Here is an 18,909-nt window from a genome sequence, read left to right as displayed (position 1 = left end):
TGTGTTCTTAGAAAAATGGTTGAATCCCTTTGAGTCTCATTTTGTACATCTGTAGAATGGGTATAAATGTTGTATTTCTTACCTCATAAGATGGTTCTGAGGAAAGTTCTTAAGAACAAAACAAAACAAAACACTTGGGAGCTCAGTGGATTGAGAGCCAGGACCAGAGATGGGCAAGTCTGGGTTCATATCTAGCCTCAGATATTTTCTAATTGTGTGACCCCTAGGCAAGTCACTTAATTACAATTGTGTAGCCATTACTGCTTTTCTGTCTTGGAATATATACTCAGTAGCAATTCTAAGACACAACATTAGGGTCTTTAAAAAAAAGTGACACACTACATTCTCTGTTGACATTGATTTGGCAATGACAATGACCAGAGTCAGAGATATTGTCTATCGCCTATGTGTAATCTGTGCTCTGGTACCTTAACAACCATCCTTAGAAGAAGATAAGATTCCTTTCTCTAAAAGAACTTAGTTTTCTGGGAGTTTCAAAGCCACTTCAAAATTCCCCAATGAGATACTGAGGGACATTAAGCGAATTAATCATAACTCCATCTACTGCTATGGATCACAGATTTTGAATGGGAGTCCATCTGAGAAGCTGTTTAATCCAATATCCTTGTTTTTCAGGTGCAATAATCAGAGATGATATGTGTCTAATCCCAGGTTACATATTCAAAAATGGGCAGAATTGGGATACAAAACCATGTCCTTTGTCTTTCCATTTTATCCACTCTATTATCCAGCACTCTTTCCATTATGCCATACCTTCATCATATCATATTTAAAAACAAAGGCTTATATGAATTAATATTTTTATGTCAGAAATCAATAAAGTCGTTCACATATAAAAAACAAACATGAAAGGACAGTTAAGGAAAAACATAAAGAAAAAAATTAAAGTCATTTTCTAAATAATAAATGGTCAAATAATAAATAGGCAATTTTCAAAGAAGGAACCAAAGCTAATAATATCTATACAAAATGCTCTAAATCACTAATAATTAAAGAAATATAAATGAAAACAACTGTGAAGTAAGACTTCATACACATTTCCTTTGACAACAAAAAAAAAAACAAATGCTAGAGAAGATATGGGAAAATCAGAGCAATAATGCACTATAGGTAAAGCTATAAAGTAGTCAACCATTCTGGAAAGCAGTTTGGAACTATGCTTCAAAAGGTTTGAAACTATTCATACCCTTTGACACAGCAATTCTGTTACTGGGGCTATTCCACAAGGAGAATCAAAGAAAGAAGAATGGGGCACAGATGCACAAATATAGTTCCAGTAGTTCTTTTTGTGATGGCAAAGATTTAGAAACTGAGGGGATGCCCCAAACTGGGGAATGGCTAAACATGTTGTGGTATATGAATGGGATGATACTATGGTATCATAAAAATCATGAAGGGGATGATTTCAGAAAAATCTGAGAAGATATATATGCTCTGATGCAAAGTGAAGTGAATAGAATCAGAAGAACAATCAATAAGTAACTGTAATATTGTAAAAATAATCATCTTTGAAAGACTTAGTAATTCTGATTAATACAATAACTCACCACAATTCAAAAGAATTCATGATGAAAAATGCTATAGATGTCCAGATGGAGGACTGATGGACTTAAAGCATAGATTGAAGTATATCCTTTCTTGTCTTTAAATATATACATATTAATATTAATTTATATATAATATAATATATAATAATATAAATATAAATATAATAATAAATAATAAATATATATAATAATAAATATATAATATATAATTTATATATATATAAATATATATATATAATGAATACACATATATTTATAATAGACTTTTTTTCCTGCCTTCTCATTCAGTGTATGAGTAGTAGAGGGAGAGGGAGAATTTGAAACTGAAAAAAGAATAAAAGTGTTTCAATGCTTTAAAACAAAGAAACACTCCCTTTATTTAATATTTATTGAATACAGAATAAAATTATGAAAAAGGGAAAAGAACCTCTCCCAATATAGCTGCATTTTAAAACTGTGACTTTAATATAGTTTCCATCATATTATATACTTTAGAAATGTCATTTAGGGTCAAATAGATGTTGGAACTGAAAATCTTTCCCTTTTAAAATAGTTCTGATATGTTAGATGTTTCAACCAACATCCAAGATCTTCTCGTCTTGAGTGTGGGAGATGAGGAGCCAGGATAAATGCAGCCAAATCTCAGTTCCAACAATTTCTGGAAAGCAATTTCAGAGAAGCCTTGCCAGAAATTATATATTGGCTCTTCTCCACAAAAATGAAGAAAACAGATAATGTGCCATCTCACGGAGAGGTGTGTGCGTGTGTTTGTGTGTGTGTGTGTGTGTGTGTGTGTGTGTATGTGTGTGTGTAAGAACTAGCCCAGGATAGAAGTCCCATCCAATCTAATAAAATGAGATATTTGTAAAAGTACTTAGCTTATTGCTGACTTGGTACACAGTAGGTACAATATAAATGCTTGTTCCCTTTCCTCTTTCCTTCCCTTGTCTATGTCCAAGGACAGTCCAAGTAAAAATAAGCTGATAAAATGAGGGTGACATTTGAGATGAAAGACAAAATCACTTTAGCTAAATAACAACAACAAAATTGATCTTAGGGATATTAAATAATAGGAAGAAGATTCATCCTGCAGCTTGGAAAATGGTCTAGGAGTTTTTGTTTTCAAGGATTTCCAATTAGGAAATGTCTATTGTCAAGTAGCTATTCTAGGTGAAAGATGGGATTAAAAGTTTCCTAAATTCCATGAGTGATTAAGCACACCCATGTACCTCCCTCTCCTTCCTCCTCCTCATTCCCATCCTGTATTCTTCCCCCAAATACACATGATCAAAGACCCTTTTTTTTTTTTTAAAGAATAAACTTGGGTAATAGGTTATGAGAATTTAGCTAGAACATTTACATTTTGCAAATAGCTATCTTAGGGTAAAAGATTCAAGTTTTAAGTAAATGTTGGAGCAGTGGACAAATCTCATTGATTCAAACAATGTTTCTAAGAGCAGCATTGTCAATAATTGTTTTGCAAGGCAAGAATATAAAGTTTTAATCCTCCCACCCCTATGACATGGCTTATATGGCATAGTATATATAGATATAGATAGATAGATAGATAGATAGATAGATAGATAGATAGATAGATAGATAGATAGATATTTTTAATGTTTATTTTTGTGCTGGAGGCAAGTGCCTTGCTCCACTTTTGTTATGATTCTAGCAATTAGATTAGATTCGGGAAAAGGGAGTCTCAAGTTCCACGTTTTGCTTAGAGGGATAGATTTATTAAACAGTTGGACTCCATTTTTGTGACATACTACAAACTATTTTGGGTAAAGGAAGCAAGTACTTTTGAATAATTTATTGACTTGATATGATAGAGGGAAAAAAAGGATTATAGATCTGGAACATTTAACTGAAGAAAAGGGAAGTACTGGTGAGAAGTCAACTATGTCACTGTAATCTTAAGTAGTTCTCTGTTAAAATTTCTCTATTATTTTATTATTGAAGCCACTCTTGTAAATTATGAATAGTGCTAGGCCAGGGTCAATGTGTTAACAACACACACACACGTCTCATTTTTTCTACTCTGGGATTTCTCCAGCATTCGATTTTTAGTTTGCTTTAAATCTCTTCTTCTTCTTCTTTTTTTCTTTTAAACTTTGGTCAGGATTGCTCTGGGCAGGACAGAGATGCTCACAATGGGACTGAGTGTTTGTTAAGATCAGACAGCTGGCTAGAAGAGAAGTAATTAAAATGAAAAGAATGGCAAAAATAAACATAGTCCTACAGGATTCTGGATTAGAAAATAATGAATTGGAAAAGTTAAAGTCTTATTGAAAGTAGAATGACTAGCCTAGTTATTATTCCTTTGACTATCATCTGACTCTTTTTCTTGTAAATGATGAAAAAATATAATTACTTTAGATTCCAATATCAAGCAACCAAGATGAATGTTAGGTATTTTGAAACTTATTTATTCCTTTCAGTCAGTATTACCTTTGTCCTTCATGAAGTTTATTTTTATAAATCTTATTCAAGGACACCTAATGGAAAATCACCTCCATGTAGTATTTCCTCTGATAGTTTTCATGAACTTAATGAAATGATCATTTAAAATCTTTATGAAAGTCATATGTAGAGTGTGGAAGAATAAGAAGATTCTTAGCCTAATTCTCAGGCAATATCTATAATCAATAAGTAGTAAACCAGAGAGTAATTAAAATTGCAGCAAAAAGAGAAAACAATGACAAAATACCTCTATACAATATAATCTAAAATAACAGTACAAGTTTCAGGGGTATGTGGATTCTCAGCTGTCAACCTGGGAAATGAATTGTTTCTTCCTCCATTTTAAACTTTGTCTAGAATAGTTTCTATTGCTTTGTATCTTGGTGGCACTCCAATTTGGATTCCCACCCATCACTCATCCAACCACACAATCGCCTCTACCTTAACACCAGGAAGTGTACCGCACTGACTGAGCATCTTAACTTGAGAGATGAAGATGATATCAAGTAGTACCAAGATGGCAGAAATGAACTTCAATACCAAGAAAGGGGAAGGAAGATACAAATCCATCCATGGACTTTCCACAGAATTTCTATACATCTTAGTGAGCTCTCTAATTTTCAACCTGCAGAAAGATCTGAAAGTATCCAACTTTGTTCACTTGGACAAAAGAAGCTATTTGGGAAAGGTATCAAATAGGTCCTAAACTTGATATAAAGCTAACGGAGCAGAAGATTTTTAAGAAGGAAAACAAAGAAAGCCAGGGATAGGGCAAATTCTTAATCTAAATAACCAGCATAGAGATTTATAAAGAAAATTGAAAAAAGTAAGTAGAGAGATCTGAAAGGGTCATAACACAATGAAGAAATATAAGGCTATTACTAAAATGACTGGAGTATCTCCAATGAAGAAGTAAGGAAGCCAAATTCTACCAGGCTTCCAAACTGCCAAAATATAATAATAGTGAAAAACAGAAATAGGTCCAAAGAGAATTAGAAGAATTAAAAGATAAAATAAGGATGTAAATTAGTTTTAATCTTCAAAGACAACAACAGAAAGACAAATCAGAGAATAAGAACTTTAAAAGATGCAACAGAGAAAATAAGAATGGTTGATGTAGAACTTAAAAATAAGAATGCATTTTAGAAATCAGAGTAGAAGAATAACCACATTGGAAGAGTATTGGAGTAGTAAACAATCCTGATCTTGAGAACAGGATTCAAAACCACAATTTTAGAATCATGGGACTTCCAGAAAAAAGTATGTTGAAATAAAAAATCTGGATACAATACAGCAGTAACTAATACAAACAAATTGTCCCAAAGTATTCATTCAATCAATCACTCCACAAACATTTATTGACCATCATTACTGTGTTGGGAACTGGAATTACAAGAATAAAAAATGAAACAATCCTAGTTTTATAGGAAAATAAATTCTATAGGGAGTAACAATAAATATTTAAATAATTAAATAGAAAACGATAATAAGAGGAACTGTATAGGATCTGGACCTCTGATTTCATTTATATATTGAAACTTTAACTCTATCAGAGTTTTAAGAAAATATGTGATTGGAGGACACAGAAGTAAATCCAGAATTCATTCTAGGAACAAGAAACTGAACAAAGGTGAAAATATAAGAGATGGAATATTATGTGTGAGAATAGTAAGGTATCTAGCATTATTGGAGCATAGTGTGTAAAGTTTGGTGGTCTAGTGGATAGTGCACTGGAATTGGAATTAAGAATAATGAACTTTATCCTTTCCCCATTAACTTACTAGCCATATATGATTCTTGGGGAGGTCACTTAACTTCTGTTAAGTTCCTTTTCTTTTAGAAAGAGTGGGGAATTGTAATAGCATCAATGTCATAAGCTTGTTGTGAGAATCACATGAGAAGAAATGTGTAAAACATTTTGTACTATATTTTATCATTTATGATGATGATTATTGCTAAGGTTGGAAAGGTAGGTTGAGGCCAGGTTAGGATAGGATTGAAAAGCCAAATAAAGGACTGATATTTGATACTGTAGCCAAGATGAAACCATTGTAGGTTAGAAATATGATCAGATTATCATTTTAGGAAAATAACTTTCACAGCTGTGTAGAAGTTGGATTATAGAAGGAGGATGCTCGAAGCAAGGATACTACTCAGGAGGTGATTGGGAAGGTCCGAAGGGGGTGTATTTATGGGGAAAAGCAATGAGTTTTGCTTTGGGTTGTAGATATTTTCAGGATATCTAATTTGAAATTCTAACATCTAGTTAGAGATATATAACTGGAGCTCTGGAGAGATATTAGGGCTAAATATATGTTTGGGGGAGTCATATGAATAGATATGGTAATAAAATAATGGTAACTACTGAGGTCCCCAAGTAAGAGAATGTAGAGAGATCTGGAGTAAACCTACAGTTAGGGAATGAGATATAAATGATGATGCAGGAAATCAGCCTGAAAATGGGAGGTCAAACCAGTAGGAGAAAAATAAAGAGAAAAGAATATTTAAAAATAAATAGTAACATAATAACATAACATATAAATAATATATAATATTATAATGTTATTATATGATATAAACTATATAATATACTATAAATAATAAAATAATATAAATTATATAACATTACAATAATAACATAAAATATATATGTAAAAATTTCAGAGAACAGAGAAGATATGGGAAGACATGATCATTAGAGCTTTCTCTCCTACGGTCTTCCTTTTAATTCTCACTTCTTCATTTATAGAAATCCACTCAAGTATCCTAGCAAAGCAGTTTCTCAAACATCTCCCCCGATCTATTTTTTCCACTTCACCTCAGCCACACACAGAGATGATCACACCTTTGATTTTGTCATTATCCACAAGAGTTAGCTTCAATGATCAAAATCTCTAAAATCCAAATAGCAGATCATTATTCCTTATCATTCAGTTTCTCCCTGTGCCTTCCTTCTTCTAAAACATTTCTAACTGAAAACATATATAAAAGAAAATAGAATTAGAATCTTAGAAAACTAGATATTAAAAACTCATTGGCTTTTTATTGGGAATATAAAATAATATTCCAGTTTCTCAGCATCACAAAATACCTTTAAAATTGATTATGTGTTAGGGCTTAAAAAATTACAAATAAAAGTAAAATGTCAGAAACAATAAACATATCCTTTATAGACTATAAGGTAGTAAACCTAGTAATACAGGGAAGAGAAGTAAGAGATATAGAATCAAACCACAAACTAAATGACATTGTTAACAATAAGTGGCTCAAAGAATGAGGAAACATCATTTTTTGGTAGATGCAGCTAAATCAATCCTTGAAGAAAAAAAATATTTTTGAAAACATAGTGAGAAAAAAGAATAAGAGAAAATGAATTGAGTGTTCAGTTTTTAAAATCAACAAATAACAAAAAAATAAACAGAGTAAAATATATGAAATTTAAAATTAAAAAAAAATTAAAATGGCTATTGAATTGGTTGACAAAACCATGGAACGTTTTTTCCAAACAGTTAACAGTGTCAACAAAATAGCAGCTAATTTAAAAAGAGGGGAAAGATCAAATCACAAAAAGTTTTAAGAAGGGAATAAAGTGAAGGCATAATGTGAGAGCCGGGAATTAGATTAACGATTTAGTTGATTTAAAAACTTCCTGCCTGAGGATGTTCCCTCTACTGCTAAGTGTTGGAGCCTCTGCATCTTTGAGTCTTAAAGAGCAGCTGAGAGCACTTAGAAGTTAAGAGATTGGTTGCATAGGCAATACATACCAGAAGTGAGACTTCAAACTAGGTTTTCCTGCTTTTGAAAATGATTCTTTATCCACTACACCATATAATGAAGAGCCTGAATATGGAAAAAAAAGACAAAGATCAGAAACTGTTATATATAATACACTAGATGCTGAAAACTTAAAAGAAGTGATGACCACCTACAAAGTCAGCCAAATTAACAAAACAACAAAAAATAGGGACCAGAACCCAAAAGCAGAAAGAAAAAGAGAGAAGCCATAAATGAATAGATAATAGAGTAAAGGCTTAGCTATTTAATTCTCCTTTTTCTTCTGTTTTCTCAGCAGAGCTTGGACTAGAAAAGTTAAGAACAAAAGTGACTAATGGGGAGATAATAGACTAAATAAAAGTAAGAGAATACGTATCTGCTCTTGTTAAAATCATTTAGCAAAAATAAAATCTGTTCCAGGACACCAAAGAGCTGGTAGGTATGATTATAAAATCAGATCAGGATTGAAAAAAGCAACTGTGTCGTGGTTACAAGACTAGACAGTTGGTGTTCATCAAATAAATAATGCTTGAACAAATTACCACACATGAATGTAATGGAAAATAATGTGTGGTAAAAGGAATTATATCGTTGTATTGTAAATATGAGGAATTCAGAGAACTGGATTCAATATTGGAAGACATATGTGAGAGCTAATGTTAGCTAATTTATGGTAAAGCAAGCAGACCATTAAAATATAATAAAAATAATATATATATATATATTTTTTAATAACCTATGTCTATAATAATTCAGATGAAAACACTAAAAGAGAAATGAATTTTTATTATTTTCAAAGACCAATTTCATCTTGTAGGTTTGTTTATGAAACAGTCCTCAATCAATAAATATTTAGTAATTGACTCAAGGGCCAGGCATTTTGCCAAGTGCTGGGGATGTAAAAAAAGACAAAGGATTCTTCCTGGTCTCAAGGAACTCACAGTCATTCTGAAATCGACATGTAAGCAACTATATACAAAAATGTTATACACACATATTTATATTTACTTTTTAAGGAAAATCTAGACTAATTCGTATAGTTTTGTTAGTTAGGATATTGCTTGTCCCACAAGGAACATGAATTAAACATAAAAACAAAAGGCAACAAGAAAGCAAAAAAGATAAAAAAAAATAAAGGATGATTTTCAGCATCATGAAAATTCATATTCATTATAGGAATGGCATGTGCATTTTAAGTTTTATCAGTATCTTTTATTTTTGATTATTGTTATATTGTTTCAGTCACTTCTAACTTTTAATGAGAGCATTTAGGGTTTTCTTGGCAAAGATACTAGAGTGGTTCACCATTTCCTTCTCCAGCTCATTTTATAGATGAGGAAACTGAGGCAAAGAGGATTAAGTGACTTGTCCAGGATCACACATCTTAGTATTTGACACTAGATTTTAACTCAGGGAGATGAGTCTTTTGGACTCCAGATCTGGCACTCAAACCACTGTGCCACCCAGCTGCCCTATTTATTAGTTTATTGCCATATCTACTAAATATAAAAAATCATTAAATAAAAACAATGATATAAAACCAACCAATACAGTGACAGCATCTCACAGTGCAGGCAACATTTCCCTTCCTAATCAAGAAGAGGGAAGTGAGTTTCTTTATTTCTGTAATAGGACCAAGATGGTCAAGCAACTAGCCTAGGTTAAGGAGCTTTATAGTATCAGAGAGAGTAATTTACGTGATCAGGATGATTGTGGATATTATTCTCTTGGATCTATTTCCTTCAGTTTCTGCTTATTCGTACAAGTTTTCTAAGGTTTCTCTGAATTCAATATGTATGGTGTCCCAAAAATTTAGTATGAATAACTATAAATATTTAGTGCACAAAATAGCATTGATGCTTAAATCATCATCCACTCATGGTCATCACCAGCCTTCTCATCTCCAGCACTACCAGCACTACTACTGATTAACATCTGTGCACACACAGAATGTCCCTAAAGTCTTAATATTATTTTAAGCTGTTGCCGAGTATGCTCTTCAGGCTCACTCTTTGGGACCCTGTTATATGCCCAGCAATCTAGCCATGAGGTCAATGGTCATGAACAGTTTAGAGATTTCTTTTGGATAATTCCAAGTCTTGATTTAGAAACGTTGAACAAATTCATAGCAGTACCAGCACTTTGTCACTATGTCTCTGTTTCCACAATCCTTCCCACAATGATTACTTCTTTGATCACTTTTGTCAAATGGATGGGTCTGAGGTAAAACTTTGGCATTTTTATAATTTAAATTTCTCTTATTATTAGTGATTGGAATATTTTATATGGTGAATGACAGTTTTCATTACCTCTGTTCAACATTATATATTCATTGCCTCTGATAACTATCTCCTGGGAGTGACATCACAGTTTTATAGATGTATCAAATGTCTATATGTATGTCTTGGATATCTGGAGAATGATGATAATGGCTTGCCATTCATTATGAGTGTAGATAGGAGATATTGATATGTGGTAGTGCTGGTATTGATGATGGTGCTGAGATTAAATATTTATGGTTACTTGTGTTTAATATAAGTATAATTAAGATAGTTGAAAGTAACTAGATCTGAATAGAAACTAAATGAAATGCAATGTTTTCCTAGGCTCACTAGATGGATTACATCTTCCCTTCATCATCTTAGAAATATCCCTGAGGAATTAGAATGTTTCTAATGCTATTAGCCCCTATTCACATGTTCCTTCACTCTCTTTAACCAATTAACAGATTACTTAACAGTCTAGTACAAGCAGAAGCATTAGTATTTCTCTCTCCACCCTCTCCCCATAATTCCCTGGGGAGTGTGGGCTCAGGCTTAATAGAATTTCTAAATAACATTGGTCCCATCAAATTTATTTCCATGACCACTAGATGAATCCACACTTTAGATAGAGCCATTGCCTTAGATAAGTCACTTAACCTCAATTCCTCATTTGTAAAGTGAGTATGCTGGACTAATATACCTTTTCATTCCTTTATAGTTCTAAATCTATAAGCCTATAATCTTCTGTGATCCCTCTTAGCTCTAAATTACATGATGGCTAGCTGAGTACAATTATCTGTAAAAGCTACTGGCCTTGTAGGACAGACCAACATTAGTTTGGACAGTGGAGAACATTGGGCTTCGTACTTTCTGCTTATTATTCTCTAACTGGTCATACTCTGCTAAATGCTTAGATAGTGCTTCTCTTATGAAAAATAAATAACTTGATACTGTATGTGCACACAGGGAAGCTTCTTTTGTCACACATATTCATGCCAGTGAATCGCTATCCATGGCTGAAATTATAACCTGTGAAAAATCAACTCAAAATGGCAGAGCAAAAGAGAGAATCTTCTAATAAAAATCCAAATAGACTGGTAGTGACTAGCTGTGAGTCATGGTGAGAAAAGTACAATAATTTGAAACCAATATAATTTTCATCAAGTACTAGAAACTCAAGTTAACAATACTTGGAACTCGTAATAAGGAGCACTGGTACGTAAATTGGCAATGACAGCTACACAAGAAAAGAATGACATTGATATAGAAATAATTGAAGAAATTAGTTGCCTGGCATCCATAAAAAAGCATTACTTCCAATAAAGTTAAAAACACAATCAATCAATTCAAGTCAGGACAATCTCCTGGGAGCTTTGGAGAGCCCATTGTGAGAGACATGTTAATTGACCTAGGGAAAAATGATTCAATGGACGAGCATTTAAACAATGTTCATGGAAGCTTGGATGTTATCATTGATTATTAGATTATAACATGAATTACTTGGGTGCTGAGTACACAGAACATTTTATGATCTCTGTGAAAGGTTTCAATGTAGGTATTCTTTGCTATCTTCATGCAAAAGCTTGAGATTTAAAAAAATATTTTCAGTTACCTTCTGCTCTTAGAACAAAACAATGAGATTTTGAAATCCTACTTTTGAAAAACAAAAAGAAATGTGCAATTTTTCTGTGAAGGCAGCACTATTTAAATGACTAAGTTCTGGTGAAGAAATTGGAAGCCATAGTATATAGTATAGTCTTATCCTTCACCAGCTGTAGCACCTGCAGTGTTAATCCTAGAGAGATCAGAATGTTAAGGATAATGTCTTTCTCTAGAGCACCAGGTATTGAGGAGAGGACCAGTTGAGAAAGATCTGAGTTCAAGTGCTGACTCTCACAATTATACTTTTTAAACATAGGCAGGTTATTTAGAATATGGGCTAGAGGTTAAGAGAGAGATTAAATATTTGAAGTTTCCTTATCCTACAGAAAACACATGTATGGACTCCTACACCCCAAACTCCACACAAAGGGGGCAGATACCTTGCCTGAAATGTGTGTGAATGTGAACAACTAGAAAATTCAAACAATTTTGTGAGAAAATCTTTCTTCCTTCTTTCCTTCCTTCCTTCCTTCCTTCCTTCCTTCCTTCCTTCCTTCCTTCCTTCCTTCCTTCCTTCCTTCCTTCCTTCCTTCCTTCCTTCCCTCCTTCCTTCCTTCCTTCCTTCCTTCCTTCCTTCCTTCCTTCCTTCCCTCCTTCCCTCCCTCCTTCCCTCCTTCCTTCCTTCCTTCCTTCCCTCCTTCCCTCCTTCCCTCCTTCCTTCCTTCCTTCCATCCTTCCTTCCCTCCTTCCATCCTTCCTTCCCTCCTTCCATCCTTCCTTCCTTCCTTCCTTCCCTCCTTCCCTCCTTCCTTCCCTCCTTCCATCCTTCCTTCCCTCCTTCCATCCTTCCTTTCCTCCTTCCATCCTTCCTTCCTTCCTTCCTTCCTTCCTTCCTTCCTTCCTTCCTTCCTTCCTTCCTTCCTTCCTTCCTTCCTTCCTTCCTTCCTTCCTCCCTCCTTCCCTCCCTCCCTTCCTTCCTTCCCTGCTTCCTTCCTTCTTTTCTTATTTTCTCCTCCTCTCCCCTTACCTCCACTCTCCTCCACATTCTCCACTTCTCTCCTCCCCTCTTCTTCTCTCTTCCCCTCCTATCTCTTCTTCTCTCCTCTCCTCTTTATATCTCATCCAAGCTAGAAGTCCAGTGTCCACTTACTGTTTTGACCTTAATTCTGACCAGTATGGAAGCTTTAACCATTTCCGTTTTTCTGATCTGGGTTGATTCACTCTTATCTTACCAAGCAGTCTAGTAGCTTTCTGTTCCTGGGGACTTACCCATTTACCATATTGCTATTAGAATTAGCGCAGACACTTGATCAACTTTAAGCTGACTACAGCTCAGAAATCTAAAACTCAAGCAATTCACCACCTGAGATTCTCCAAATATCAGGGTTGACAGGTGTGTGCTCCCACCCCTAGCCTGTATGATAAATCTTTTCAATGAGTTAATCAATTGTTTGAGACAATCTTGGAATAACATTTTAATATCCCTTTTTTGGTGGTGTCATGACGCTCGTGACTTTGACAATGGAAATGAAAGAGATATATAAGAATATAGATTTGTCAAGTGTTGAAGAGAGTGAAAGAGTAGATTTTCAATATTCCTTAAAAAGGAAATTCAGGTTTGCATCTTTTGGTAGGAAAAATTTGATATTTCTGTAACCTCATCCTCATGGCAAGCCCCTTTGGTGGTTTTCTGAGGGAAAAGTCTAATGGCATTATATACTGCATGAATACACAAAGAGAAACTCTTGGGAAGAGTTCAAGAAAGAAAGAGTTAAATACAAGTGTGAACTTTTGAACAGCAAACAGGAAATCTTGGAGCCAGAGAAAAGTGGGAAAGCTACCTCTCTTCCCTCATCCTCCCTACTATGTCCTTTGATTCACAGGATGCATCCTTAAAGCTACTAAGGTGGACTCCCTTTAGTGAGCTGTTTCCATGTCTTCTCAGGTGAACAAACCATGGACTTATTTCACTTCCAACTGAAGAGCTTATTGAATCTTTCTTATTCTCTGGTCCATTCTCCATGTATAACTTCTCCAATTTCTGTTTATTGCTTCTTTGATTAAGAGGTTTACTGACTAAATGTGATGCTCTTTTGTGTAACTAGCTTTAGGTAGGAGGGACCTAAGCTGATGTTAGTAAAAGTGTTGCTCTCCTCTTAAGAGTTGTAAGAGAAAGTGACTGAATCTATCCTACTAATAGACTACAAATATCTGAGATATGGTAGATAACTAGAAATATCTAGCCTGATGCCCTTCTTGGAAGTAAGAGGGAAAGAGAAGATGCCCAACTATGGCAGCCCTGGAACCTTCCTGCTCCTTTCCTGTTCAGCTACTGGAGGCACTGGCACGAATGCCCCTCTTCTTTAAAGGTGGAAATTACAGTCTCCCTTGGAGAAAGAGTGAGACAGATACCAAATTAGATGCCACATGCAAATGTGTTACATTTATATTACCATCAATTCCATTACAGAAAAAAAATTGTAAACACCTACTATGTGTCAGGCTTTGTATTCAACCCACCTTTTCAAAGGGATCATAGAGAGAGCTGTAATTTATCACAAGAATTTTAAGAGGCCAAAGGCTACCACATGATTCACAAGAAAGAAAATTGACTTTTTGCCAGGGGATAAATGGACAAAAGCTAGCTCAGTAAGTCCTGAAAATTCCATTTTCTCTCCTCAAATTCATCCTTTTAATGATCTGACAAGGCATCAAGGAGATGAGGAATGAGTCTACATCTTGTTTAAAGTTGTTTTTCTTAAGTTTTAGTCCATCTGGGTAAGGCCATATTATTCCTTATCTCTCCCTGGGGCTAGTCCTAATAAAGTTCCACTCTCTAGCTTACAATTCCTATAGATCCTATGCCCTTCAATCCCTTTAGTATTTCCTTAGGAATTCATGAAATCTATCTATTTCTTTGAGTCTTCCCTAATCAGTACACATACATATACCACAATACCTGCAGATACCTTTGGGACTGAGAAGAAAAGTCAGAAGGTAGGATAAGGGCATGATAGCTGTTTTAAGTATATGCAGAACTGTCACATTGAGGATAAAATGGACTTGCTCTGTTTGGTTGCAGAGGGCAGAATTGTAGCAATAGGTATTAATATCTAAATCCAAGTAAAACTTGCTAACAATTAGCCAGAAATACAATACACTATCTTGAGAGGTACTGGGTTATGTTAAGGAAAGGATTCTATCTCAGAAATGATTTGGGCTGGTTGGCCACTGAGGGCTCTTCCAACTTGTAAATTCTGGGACTCTGATCAGATTTTCTTAATTCAGTGAGTTTCTTTCCAGGATCCCCAGGGCAACTTGCTCCTGGTGAGATTTTCAACACATCTGGGCATAGAACTCTGCTTAGCTCTAGCCCTTTGTAGTTTAGTTGTGCTATTGGTTTTGTGATGTTCCTTGAGGGGATCTATTTGTTGTGTGAATAATTGGTTTGGACTCAACTTTAATATACTTCTTACAGTCTGCTAGGTGGCTGGCTCCTTTTTATTCTACCTTCAGTTAAGAAATCAACTTGCCTGCTCCATATGCCCTTTCTCCTACATGTTCTGTTTCAGCTATAAAGTTAATCTTTTTTGATTAGGTACATTTGGGCTGGGAAATAATTGAGCCAGTGGGGGTGGAAGTGGGGAGCTGCTCTGATCTGCCTCTTCCCAGCACCTGAGTACATTTTTTGCATGCCCAGCCCCTCTGTCTAGCTGCTCAAAGCAAGCACTTTCTCCCTCCATTCTCTGGGGCAATGGGGTGGTGTGGGAGGATGCTTAGGTGGCTTGAAGTTTCAGTTTGGGCATGGGAACTTGAAAACCTTCACCAACACTGGTCTAGACAATCATCAAAACAAGAAATCAAACCTTGATTTGTAGTTTTTGCTGATTTCCAAGGTACAAATACACTAAACAATTGGCTCAAAAGTCGGTTCCTCTTGGTTCCAGTACACTTTTACTTTACATCATTGCTACAATGATCTCCCTTCTTTTTACCTCTTGGCTTTCCTGTCTTCATGACTTAAGCTCAAATCATTCTACAGATGTTTTTTTCCTGTTCCACTCCACCCCAAATCCAATGCCTTCCCTTCTAAGATGACCTTCCATATATTCCATATGTAGCCTATACAATCATATGTAAAATGTGCAACTCTATATTATCACCCCCCAGGAGAAGGTAATTTCCTTGAGAGCAAACTGTCTTTTTATTTTTTTTTGTATCCCTAATAATTAGTATAGTTACTAGCATATTATAAGTTCTTAATAAATGTTTATTTACTGACCAAACTAACATAAAAAATATAAAAGTTATTAAAATAGGGGCTGATCCCCTGTGAATTTGCTTTCTCATTCTTTCCCCTAGGTTTCCTCCAAATTGTTATGAAGTACATGCAATATCTTAACAAACAAAGTGCCCATTAGGTTGTTGCTATTTAGTTGTTTTTTAGTTGTGTCCAACTCTTCATGAGCCCATTTGTAATTTTCTTGGCAAAGATACTGAAGTGATTTGCCATTTCCTTCTTCAACTCATTTTACAGATGAAGAAATGCAGGCAAACAGGGTTGACTGACTTGCCTAGGATCGCATTGCTAATAAGTGTCTGAGCTTAGATTTGAACTCCTGACTCCAGGTCTAATGCTCTATCCACTATCCACTACACTAGCTTCCCTACCTACTAGGTACAAGATATTTATAATATGAGAGTCTTGGACTAAGTGGCTTCTGAGGTCTTTGACATATGTAATTCTAGGATCAATTGGTTTCCATTTATAGGTTCAAAGACAGAAATAAAACCACCTCTGTCCGCAAAGAGCTCATATTCTACTGGGAAGAGAAAACATATACCTATACCTATATATCTATATACATTTCTTAATTTCATTAGTCTAGGTCCTCCTCAATGAGGAGGCAACATGTTGTACTGAATAGATTTCACCTGGGTTTAGGAGGACCTGGATTTGAGTACTGCCTCTAACCTGGACGATGGGCAAGTTACTTTCTTGGCAGCTGATGTGGCACAGTGGATAGAGGTCCGAGGCTGGCCTTAGGAAGACCTGAGTTGAAATCTAACCTTAGACTTAGTCTAATAATATATAATATTTATAAAAAGTGCCTGACTCATAATTGTTCATCTTTCATTTTCAAAGAAGACTAGTAACATCATGATGGGTGATGTCTTGACTTAAACATGAATTAGATTTTAGTAGATAGAAAATCATCAGCCTTGGTCTTTTATCAAGATTCATCAAAGTCTGGTGGCTCAATAAAAGTCAGGATAACTGGTGATGACAGGGATGTAGTGGATGACCTTAGCATCTTTGATGTCCAACCAAGCTCTCAGGGCTCCACAGCACCTGCTTCAGCTTGCCTTTGTGACAGTTGGAACAAATTGTTCTGATCTGTCTTTTCTACTGGGAGAAGTCTTCCCATGCTTGGGGAAGACATCCTCCTAGATCAACAGCAGGTTCAAAGTCTGTTGGCTACCCTCAACCTGGTTTAGTCCATCTGCCAAGAGAGATTTACTGGTGATTGGCCACTGGTGCAGAGGAGGAACTATTTAAATGCTTATTCATTCATTTCCTTTCTACTTTCCCATCTAAAATCTCTAGACCTCAGTTTCCTCATTTTCAAAGTAGGGATGATAAAGGTATGCAGACATAAGAGGGTAGACTAGGTAGAAGGATGAACCTGGGTTCATGAAGTCCTGTATTTAAATCCTATCTCTGGTGGTCCATGGACAAATGCCTTCATATCTAGGACTCTTGGTTTCATAATCTTTAAAATGGAGGTGTTAAATACCTGTAGTACTTCATAGAGTAGTCGTAAAACTCCAAAATACATATAAAGTACTTTGCAAACTATACACATCCTTTTAGGTGATTTCCATTCAACTCTTTGAAACCCAGAGTTCCAGAGTTTCCAGACTTGCAATGATGAGCCTCTTAGAATAGAATCTAGACTTTGGAATAGCCAGCCATCACTTGGCTCATGCTCAAAGACTTTCCAGAATGAGTCAGAGATGGTATTTAGCTGCATTCATTTTCACCTGTTCTACCTCGACCATAAGATGGAATGTCTGACTGAATCCAGCCTGAAGGTGTGGGGTTGCTTACAGTCATCCTTCTTAATAATGCCTCACATTTATTTGATACTTTATACTTTTCAAAGTGCCAAATACATAACCTCATTTATTATAGTCTAGGCTCTAAGTAGGAACAACATGGGATTGCTGGGAAATGTGTCTCAAAAAAGAGCTAGCCTTAATGGTGTAGCTTGTGTAATAGACTACTAGGGAAAATACTCCAATTTAGATAGATGAGGCAGAGTTAGATTAGTTAAAACTATATTTATCCAAGCACAGGTATCAATTACCCATCATTTTTATGCCAGACTGAGAGGTATTTCTCTTAGCAAAGGAAGTGAGTCTAAAAAATTCAGTGAGATCCTACCTGATTTAAGCCCTGTTGTAAAGGCAAAACACTTTTCACATTTGTTTGATATTTATTATAGCATTTATATTCACTAAACATTTATAATATTTGTAAATGGAGATGAATTTGAATGCAGTGACACATTATGCATACTTTGAAATTATAATACATTTTTATCATGTGGTTTAAAAGTCAACACAGAAATCATTTTTCCCGAGAAACGTCTGGGTGCAATGTGAATAAAGATAATATTGAATACTTGATAGTATATGCATCTTTCAAATAGGACTTTCAGCTGTGCTAAATGCCCACATGTGAGGGATAGATGTGCCTTTACAGTCTCTGTGAGGAGCAAAACCCATTTGCCATTCTCTTCCTAACTGAGAAACTATCAGTTCTTTGCAAATGGTCAATCATCTGACATGAGAGTGGAAAAAAAAGAGCTTGAGATAAATGAATGCCTTTAATGCTTAAAGAATGATGCCCCATAAATGAAAATGGAATTCACCTTTATTGATGTGGGTCCTTTGTTGAAAGGTAGATAGGTGACTTAAAGGAATGGGGGAGAATATCACACAAGTTGTCATACAACCCAATGCCTTGATTACATACATAATGGAAACCAAAGCCATGATGAGAAAAATCCCTAAGTATCAATAGACAGCATTTTATTTTTCATTTGTCAGCCATGAATACTATCTAAGCCTAATAATGTACAGGACACCAGCTGAGCTGCTTTGTGGAGAGTTTTTTTGGGGAATGTGCAAAGCTTAAGTAAGCTTGATCATTAAAAGAGAGATGATGGAAG

The sequence above is a fragment of the Monodelphis domestica genome, chromosome 8, assembly GCF_027887165.1.
Source record: "Monodelphis domestica isolate mMonDom1 chromosome 8, mMonDom1.pri, whole genome shotgun sequence".
Taxonomy (NCBI): Eukaryota; Metazoa; Chordata; class Mammalia; order Didelphimorphia; family Didelphidae; genus Monodelphis; species Monodelphis domestica.
Note: the sequence above shows the minus strand (reverse complement) of the source record.